This window comes from Gigantopelta aegis, chromosome 6, assembly GCF_016097555.1.
Source record: "Gigantopelta aegis isolate Gae_Host chromosome 6, Gae_host_genome, whole genome shotgun sequence".
NCBI lineage: Eukaryota > Metazoa > Mollusca > Gastropoda > Neomphalida > Peltospiridae > Gigantopelta > Gigantopelta aegis.
In genome coordinates, this window is record NC_054704.1 from 59267415 (window position 1) to 59278109 (window position 10695).

Sequence of the window (10695 nt, forward strand, 5' to 3'; positions counted from 1 at the left end):
AGTATATAAATTGTGCTAATTTAGAATCAATTCATTAAAAAAAAAATATTTTACAAACTATTCGCAGTTTGACAAATTGAATTTTTCCTTTAAAAAAATTAATAAATTAAGTGTTCGGCAACTGTGCATCATTAAGAAACATATTTTTTCATGTGGTTGCCTTAAAAATGGAAAATGACAAACCGCAGATGCGCAGTACGATACTTTATGCAAATGCATGCACCTGAACGCAGTTAGAAACGTCGCACCCTTTCCTGTTGATTTGTTTTATGTCCACATTGTTGATTTTTTACGTTACTTGAATGCAATTTTTGTTTCATGTATTGTAGCTGGAAAATGTAGAATAGCATTTCCGTAAATATCGTATTCGTGTTTTTGTCGTTAGGTGAACGCAGTTTGGGACGTCGATGGTATCCTGGCGTCATATGTTTTCGATACGATAAGCAAAAAATTAAAATATAATAAAAACAATACTTCGTACATACAATACTACTTTACCTTTCTCAAGTCACATTAGTTTATTGTGAAAAACAGTGATAATTTCCCATGAACACCAAATATTCCTCCAAACACACTAGCTGCTAAGTCGTACAGGTGTTTCCGCTATATTTTCACAAACGTCATATGTTTTCGATAGTTTCATTGCCTGTCTATTTTTGTCCTTTTTATGGCAGTGAAGGGTCTATACTCCATGCAATACTTTACATCAAAATCTTCTTTTGAAAATAAAATCATATAATGTTTGTAACTTGTAAAAAATATTGAATAATCTGCATACCAATAGACAGTGTTCACTTAAAACATATTTACATTATGTTTTTGTCATAGGCTAATGTCTAATCCTCTTGTTATATGTATCAACGGCACCTAAATTCAGACTGTCACCTTAAGTACTCTGACAGAGATACAGAACTATATATTTTCAAAAAATCTAATTCCACCAAACCACCTTTATTTGTAGTAAATATAAATGCACATGTAAACATGCCCCCACCAGAAATTACCGAAAAGATATTTGCTGTGAATGACATAAGAGGTAACCCAACCAGCCTTCCATAAATTTTATTGTTCAGTGTAATGATATTGTGGTATATCGTCAAACTTTAGCAGGTCAGATGTCAGTGTTGCAGACGATAACTTTGCAGGGATTTGTGGTACATGGATTTCGCTATGTGAGGCATTTCATTCGTACCAAAATATTGCATTACGAAAAACTGATAACATGCACACTATTTATGGTATTATAATTAAAACATAAAGTTGGCAGCTTGACTTGAAGCATTTTTAATATTGTGAGGTAAAAGACACTTCGTTGTTTATGTGATAGTGACGTAATATCTCGCATAATCTCGCGATACATGCAGTTACAAACAAAGTATCGAAAACATATGTCGATCGAAATTGTATGACGGTACGATACAATTTTTTAAGCACAAGATTTTCTTCAAACACATTCAGATGCATTAGTAATGTTCAATTCTGGACAAAATTATTAATTTTAAGTTTCAAAAGATGAAAGAAATAAAAAGTACCTTTTGTCAAATATATCATATCAAAAAATTACCGGTGGATGTTTTATTTAGGGCCTACTGTGTACGAAGCCAAAACAAGGGTGCGAAAAGTGAGCCGATTGATTTGTAAATTGCACACAAAGATAGACAAACCAAACTGAAATTATTTACCAAAAAACCCCAAACATTTTTTATAGAATCATGGGACGGACTATAGGTCCATATTTATAACATTAATTATCGAGACTTAGCGTGAATGGCCAGATATGCTACAATTTGGGGTTTTATTTTCAATCATCGGAATCGCAATTTTATCAGGTGAAGAAATATTTTTTTTTTAAAACGTGCCAGTAGGCCTACAACTTATGTCATTAAAGGTACATAATGCATGTGAAATAAATATTAAATGTACATATACATATATTTTAGCACTAAATACGACGAACAAACCTTTTCCTAACACTTCACGATTGCACGTGACAACAGCCAGCTGATCGTCTGCTTTTCGATGCAGACGTGATGACGTTCGACAGCACTCGGTATTTTCCGAATAGATCCGATTGCACTATTAATAGATTACGTTCACAAATATAATGTTAAAATTTATATAAAAATAAATTATTAACTTTTAAACCCATACCAATTCCCATAACATTTTAAACAAAAATATTTCTGTCAAAAAAAACGTTTCTCAACAAATTGAATCAGGTCGACAACGAGCCCAAGTACTCGGACTGAAAGAGAGTTAGCCGTCACATTTAAACCACGAGTCCCCCCCCCCCCCCTCCGAAAAAAAAGAAGACCCGTCCCCCGCCACCAACATTTTTTTTTCTTCAAAATAGTTTCACTATCATTAAGCAGACTGTTTTACCTTACCGCATTTCAATAGACTAAAGTACTAATCAAAATTATACCTAGGTGATTTTCCAGTTTTACACATTAGTTATAAAAGTACCTGGAATAAAAACCATAAAAATGTGTCAGTATTATCATGACCTGTGTCACGGAACATGCTCTTAAATTTGTTTCGCCTGTGGCGATTTTAATTGTGTTAGAGGGCCGTGTGCAGTTTATTGCCCGTAGCCCAGATGGGCAACTTGTTACGTAAGACTTCTGCGCGACCGTCCTCGATCGGTACGCCTAATACACACCCTCAGCCAGGTGCGGTTGGCGACAGCCAGACTGACGATCAGAGAGAAATATACCGACTCTAGTAAATGTAGAATATGAGATGATACGTGAGGTACCGCCTTGTACCCCCAGGCAAAATCCTGATTTATAATAAATAGCTAGTGTTTTAGAGATATCGAGGAGAACGAATAGGAAGGCTCCGAGGGAACGTTAGTCCGTTTGGACTTTGGTAAATATATTTTCTGCTCTGTGTATAACCTTGATGTGATTGATGTGACTTTAAATATTTTAATACTGTATTATACCAATATTCTTTAGACAGTGTCTTCGGTCATCTGACGAAGTAAATCGTAGACTTTTTGTTCTAACATTATACGAGTATTTGGTAATATAAAGCTTAGCCAGTCATCCTAGCGGACCTAGGTACACTGTAGGTTATTGTCTTTATTGTGATAAGTATTAATTCTGTGTTACAAGATTACTGAAAGAGTAGTTAAGGGTTAATTAAAAATTAACCCGTTAGGAATAGAGCTGTAATTCCTTTATTAATTAAGTTCCCCTGCAAGCGTTTCTAAATTATCACACGTTACTGAACGAGTAGTAAGGGTTAACTAAAAATTAACCAGTTGGGAATGGTGTTGTAATTCCTTTATTAATTAACTTCTCCGGAAGCGTTTCTCAATTATCACACGTGTGGGTGTGGTGTAACGGTGAAGTGATTCGCATATTGTGTAACTAGACACCTAGAGATTAACTAATTAAGTGATCAGTTCTGGGTTGTTATTATTGCTGTTATTAATTAACTACTACGGCTGTACATTTGTCAGCGTAGATTAATACAGATTCCAAAGTGTATTGTGTTTTTGTTGTGTTTCTAGAGAACTAACGTGCTATAAATATATATACTTTATATAAGATCGTATCTCTGATCATACCTAGAGACGAGCCATACTAGGGTTTAACAGCCTGTTACAGAGAGATCTAATAGATATACAAGTAGGAGAGACATTTTGATAATCGTGTTTTATTCGGTTACGGGAATTATAGAATCCCCGTGACAGGAGTAGAAAATTGGGGCGCTCGTCCCGGATTTGAAACGGGACATGCATATTTAAAAAAGTATTGTTTGTAAATGGGGGCTTTATAAATTATTTTTACAAATTTACCAGAAGTAGCACGTTGTTCACTAGAAAATTAATAATAAGTGTGTCATATCTAAACATGGATAAGAATTTGCTGGATAGGCCTACGCTCAGTGTAGTGGAGATTAAGCGAGCACGTAAGGCCGAGTTAGTTGAAATCGCGGGTGAGCGAGAAATTGATTTAACATCAGCTAAAACCTTAGGTGATATAAAGACAATTATTATCCAGGAAGTTTTTGGTGATAGGCCTGTTATGGAAGACAGTGAGATTGTTCCAGAGATAGAGATAAATGAGTTAAGTGTGGAACAACAATTAGCTTTTAAAAAGCTTGAGTACGAAAGAGAAGAGAAAGAGAGAGAAAGAGAAGAACGTGCATTAGATAGAGAGAGGGAGAGAGAAAAAGAAGATAGGGATAGAGAAAAAGAAGATAGGGATAGAGAGAGAAAGAGAAGAGAGAGAGAGAGAAAGAGAAGAGAGAGATAGAGAAGATAGACATAGAGATAGAGAATTCCAGTTAGAAAAATTAAAAGTGGAACATGAGTTAAAGTTGAATACTGAAGAAGTTAGACGAGAAGCTGGAAATGGGTTTAACATGTCGGAGGCTTATAGATCAGTGCCGGTATTTGACGATCAGGAGGTAGACATGTTCTTTCAACTGTTTGAACGGGCCGCTAAGCAGCTAAATTGGCCGCAGTCTAAGTGGACATTGTTAGCCGTGTCTAAGTTTAAGGGGAAGGCTAGTGTAGCTTATAATTCAACGAGTGATGAGCGAGCAAGTCAGTACGACCTAGTTAAGGCGGCAGTGTTGAGGGCGTATGAATTACGACCTAAGGATTATCATTTACGGTATAGCGAGTTGAGAAAAACGCAGGGTCAGTCCTATAGTGAGTTTGTGGCTAAGAAGGCAGGGATGTTTGATAAATGGGTGGTGTCTCATCAGGTAGAGTCATATACCGAGTTACGGGAGTTGTTGATCTTACAGGACATTAAAAATGGATTACCAGTTAGCTTACGTATTCATTTAGAGGATCGTGATGTCAAAAAGATAGAGGAGGCAGGCATAGTGGCAGATGATTACGTGTTAATACACAAAGCTCAGGCAGTACAGGGTAGCTCTATACAACAGGGTGATAAGATGAAATTTCAGCCAGGTTTTTCCCGGGAAAGTAACTATCGAGGAGAGTCATCTAGTTGGTCAGCTAGTCAGGCAAGGAATGCACCTGGTGGGCAAAGTAAGGATAAGCCTGCATTATCAGCCAATGCACAAACTTTTCGTCCACATTGCAGTTACTGTAAAAAGGATAACCATCTTGTCGGGGACTGTTTTAAAAGGAAACGCGATAATGCGCAAGTGGTCGGTTTAGTGAGGTCAGCTCCGTTAGCGAGAGAGTTAATGGTTAGTCCCATGGCAGAGAAAGTAAACCCGTATGTGTCCACTGGTATGGTTTGTGATGTGAAACAAGAGTTGTGTCCTAAGGCAATATCAGTCTATAGAGATACCGGGTGTAGTCAGAGTCTGATAACGCAAGAGTGTTTAGCTGGTATTGAAAATTCAGACATAGGACGTAGTTTAGCTTTAACCTCGGTTACTGGAGAAAAAATGGTTGTCCGGTTACATAAGGTTTTCTTGTGTTCGAAGTTTGTGACGGGACCAGTCGTTATGGGTGTTGTGAAGGACTTGCCTGTTGAAAACAGGAGTTTTGTTGGGTAATGATTTGACTAGTCAGTGTTGTCAGCCGACATGTGACCAATTGTTAATTAAAGACAGCCCTTTACCAGTAGAAGAGAGTGAGGTTGATGAGATTAGATATCCTGCGTGTGTAAAGACTAGGGCTATTGCCAATAGGTTATCACGGGATCTAGAGGATATCTGTGATTTGTCTGATACGTGTGTGAGCCATGAAATTGGAGTGGATGAGGTTATTAGTAAAATGGTAGATACGTCAACTGACAAATTAAATGTGGTGGAACCTGTTGATCTCCCGCAGAGGGGAATTGAACCAGTTGTCTTTGATAGAGGGGATTTACCTTGTAATAGACAAGAGTTAATTCTAGAGCAGGGGGCTGATCCAAATTTGTTGGCAGCTCGCACTACCTTGTTAACTGTGGACCAGGGAGTATTAATAAATAAGAGAGTTAGAGATGGGAGGTTGCCGGCGACCGAACTAGCTAGGAAGCAACTGAGCCATGCTCAGAGCAAAATAAAATCAGTGTTTGATAGGAAGGCTAAGAGTCGGGAATTTAAACCAGGGGATAAGGTGCTGCTGTACCTTCCCATTAAACGGGGTTCTGTGCAGAACAGGTATTTCGGGCCCTATGTTGTACACAAACGGGTTAATGAGACAGGGTATATGATAAACACTCCTGATAGGGTTAGGAAAAGTAGGTATTGTCACATCAATTTGCTAAAAGGTTATTTTGACAGACTGCCGATAGTTCCAGAGAGACCGGTCCAAATTGAGAGACACTCAATTTCCTGTGATGACGTCAAGACTGCAGAGGTCAAGTTGGCCAACGGCCAGATTCTAGCAGAATTGAACCCCCAGCGAGCAAAGTGGACTACGTTGAAACAAGACAATGTTTCCATTTGTCAGAACCTTCCAACGGTTACCAATACCTTAAGCCAAGATGTGCGCTTGAAACCCAACGCTACACAGATTCGACAGCATGCCTATCGGAGAAAACCTGGAAAACGTGCGACGCTGAAAAAGAAGGAAACGAAGTTCCATTGGTCAGGTGAATGCGAGAAGTCATTCAACCGTCTCAAGCAGAGGCGCTACTCGTCTCCCGTGATGGCAGCACCAGACTACCGAGTGCCTTTCAAGCTAGCTGTGGGTGCCAGTGACGTGGGTGCTGGAGCTGTGCTGTTCCAAGAAGACGAAGACGGACTGGACCATCCTAATGAGATATTGGAGAGATATTGGACAATCGTGTTTTATTCGGTTACGGGTATTATAGAATCCCCGTGACACAGACTATAACACCCAGTTTTATATTGAACACACCTGACACCACCCTTCTGCTTAGCTTAGTACTTGTGATTTCACCTGTCAGCTTTAATCAATATCAATCTGGGTGTTATAGTCTGTTCCAAATTACATATGTTTTGCAGTAAAAAAAAGAAGAGTCATTTATTGTCATTTTTTCTACCGGTTGTTTGAATACCACAACAGGTCATACTAATACTGACACATTTTTATGGTTTTTATTCCAGGGATTTTCATAACTAATATATAAGACTGGAAAATCACCTGGGTTTAATTTTGATTAGTAGGGCCTACTTTTTTTTAGTCCGTGTCACTAGCTTTCGTCACATGTTCATTAAAACGCCCATGTACATTGCCTTTATTTTTATCTAACATTGTTTCACTATTATGCAAAAGAAAAAGTTGGAAATGAATGGGGTATTGTTTAGATTGTCCTGATAGGCTAAATAAATATATTATGTTGCGAAAACAATAACGTCCGCTTTGTATTCCTTATTTTCCGATTTTACGTTTATAACGACGTTAGGGTTTATGTTAATATTTCAACATTATAATATATGTTACCATTTTCCACTGGCTTCAAAAACACTGTTATATATTCCAGAATAATGTCTGCCAAATGTTCAGTCTCTCTTTTCTAAACTTGTCGGTTAAACTCCACTACTAATATTATCGCTATGTGTATATTTTACTTTAAAGGCACCCAGTAACGGATTTAGTGGGCCTTACTTCTCAAAATATGGATTATAAATGGAAATTACATTGATTTGGAATACCAAACCTAGATATTTTATGATCCAAACATTTTAATTGAACTACGATCGAGGGAATTTCATTTTTAAAATTTGGAACTCTTCTTGTGAAAAGTCATAAAAAAATACAGCAAAAACAGACTCGTAGTAATGAGGCTATATATACGACAACCGCTGAAATAAAATAATAAATAGTCGGAACATAAACTTACCATTTATTATTATTATTATTATTACCTATTATTATTATTATTATTATTATCAGGCGCGTATGCATGGTATTTAGCAAGGGAGAGAATCTAGACGGTTACAACATGTTTTCCAGCGTCACAAATGTGGCCTACTACCAGCCAGTCGTTTTTCGTTAAATGTTTGCAAATTATTTTGACTGATTCGCATAGTGGTCATTCGGTTTAATGTATAGCGTAAAAAAACACACCAAAAAACCAGTATACTGTCGCATGTTTTTCCGTCCAAAGGTTGGCTAAATTATTACTTAAAGTTACATCACAGGGGTGTGCGCAGGAAATTTTGCAGGGGGGGGGGGGGGGAGTCGAGGTGTCTGGTGAAGCCCGACACCGCGAGCGCCGCAGGCCCGAAGGCCCGAAAAATTGACCCCTTCTAGGGCTATTCTGAGGTGTTTTCTACTGGCTAGCCGAGCTGCTTTCTGACAAAAAATGTTTCGCCTTGAGCGGGGGGGGGGGGGGGGGGGGTTCGACCCCCAACCCCCCACACACACACCCACCCCCCGCGCACGCGCCTGCATTATCTGGTTATCATATTATAAAATCATGTACAAATGTGAAATACAAGCTCAAATGCACTTTTAAAAAAGTCGTGTGTGTTCGCTACGAACGGATATCGTCAAACGTATACGCTTGATTCGTCGCCCGTGCCGCCATAGCTCGCAAAGCACAAACGACAGTCTGTTGTCAATTTCAGTTAACACGTGTGTTTGTCGATTTCAAATTGTAGGGTTCGTGTCACGGGGATTCTATAATTCCCGTAACTGAATAAAACACGATTATCCAAATCTCTCTCCTAACTGTATATCTATTAGATATCTCTGTAACAGGCAGTTCAAAACCGCTTTGGTTCGTCTAGGTATGATCAGAGATACGATCTTATATAAAGTATATATTATTATAGCACGTATAGTTCACTAGAAAACACAACAAAAACACAATACACTTTGGAATCTGTATTAACCTACGCTGACAAACGTACAGCCGTAGTAGTTAATTAATAACAACAGTAATAACAACCCAGAACTGATCACTTAATTAGTTAATCTCTAGGTGTCTAGTTTACACAATATGCGAATCACTTCACCGTGACACAACACCCACACGTGTGATAATTGAGAAACCTTCTAGGAGAAGTTAATTAATAAAGGAATTACCACTCTATTCCTAACTGGTTAATTTTTAATTAACCCTTACTACTCGTTCAGTAATGTGTGATAATTGAGAAACGCTGCCAGGAGAACTTAATTAATAAAGGAATTACCACTCTATTCCTAACTGGTTAATTTTTAATTAACCCTTAACTACTCATTCAGTAACCTTGTAACACAGAATTAATACTGGTACCTATCACAATAAAGACAATAACCTACAGTTTACCTAGGTCTTCTAGGATGACTGGCTAAGCTTTATATTACCAAATACTCATATAATGTTAGAACAAAAAGTCTACGATTTACTTCGTCAGATGACCGAAGACACTGTCTAAAGAATATTGGTATAATACAGTATTAAAATATTTTAAAAGTCACATCAATCACATCAAGGTTATACAACAGAGCAGAAATAATATATATATTTACCAAAGTCCAACCGGACTAACGTTCCCCCGGGATACCTTCCTCTCGTTCTGTCCTTTTTGCTTCTCCCAGATATCTCTAAACCCTAGCTATTTATTATAAAATCAGAAAATCGCCTGGGGGTACAAGACGGTCCTCCCCCTATCATCTGATATTCCACCTCTACCAGAGTCGGTATATTTCTCTCTGATCGTCAGTCTGGCTGTCGCCAATCCGCGACCAATCCCCTGGCCATAAACAGCACTACCGGAGATATTACGTAACTACTAGCCACATGGCCTCCACACCTGCTCTGGGTGTGTATTAGGCGTACCGATCTAGGACCGTCGCGCAGAAGTATTACGTAACAAGTTGCCCACCTGGCTAAGTGCAATTCGGAACTGCACACGGCCTTCTAAAACAATTAATATCGCCACAGGCGAAAACAAATTTAAGAGCATGTACCGTCACAGGTATGGTACAACGGGTTTCCATGAGTCGGCGAGTCGGGGATTTTCCTTGAAATTTTGACAGTGGCCAGCTGTTGGCGTTACATGTAAGGGGGTGTTACTAATTACGTAACGCTCTAGGGGTAGAGGAAGAGGGTACTGTGTTCGATTTACGTAACATTTTTCAAGACTATATGCTATTTTTATTCATTACTTAGACCTAAAAAGGCGCGGTCAGTCTAGGATCGATCCCCATCGGCGGGTATACAAAAATACCATGGTATGTGATATCTTGTCTGTGGGATGGTACATATAAACAATCCCTTGCCAAAAAAAAATGTAGCGGGTTTCGAAGGCGCGTGTGCAGGGATTTCAGCGGGGTTGGGGTTATAGACTGTGTTAAGTGAAGTTTATAGCCTATGGGGCCAAGCTCCCCCCAAAAATACATTTGAATTTTTTTTAAGCTTGGGCAAGTAAGGGTTTCGACCTCCAATACCCTCCCCCTGCACATGCACCCGATTCCTCTCTAAGATTATATGTCAAAATTACCAAATGTTAGACATCCAACAGCAGATGGAAGGAAGGATAGGATATGTTTTATTTAACGACGGACCGGCCTCGGTGGCGTCGTGGCAGGCCATCGGTCTACAGGCTGGTAAGTACTGGGTTCGGATCCCAGTCGAGGCATGGAATTTTTAATCCAGATACCGACTCCAAACCCTGAGTGAGTGCTCCGCAAGGCTCAGTGGGTAGGTGTAAACCACTTGCACCGACCAGTGATCCATAACTGGTTCAACAAAGGCCATGGTTTGTGCTATCCTGCCTGTGGGAAGCGCAAATAAAAGATCCCTTGCTGCCTGTCGTAAAAGAGTAGCCTATGTGGCGACAGCGGGTTTCCTCTAAAAAGTTTACCTAAAA

The 10695-nt window shown here is 38.9% G+C and overlaps 1 protein-coding gene across 3 annotated transcripts in view; it reads right to left on the bottom strand.

The window, feature by feature from the left end:
- The window catches only part of LOC121374242, a 75591-nt gene extending 73574 nt beyond the window's left edge, over positions 1-2017 (bottom strand). For all 3 annotated transcript variants that reach the window (XR_005958212.1, XM_041501256.1, XM_041501257.1), the window contains exon 1: positions 1962-2017. The gene's annotated coding sequence lies outside the window, so the exon portion shown is untranslated. The remainder of the gene's footprint in view (positions 1-1961) is intronic.
- Positions 2018-10695: the final 8678 nt, after the last annotated feature.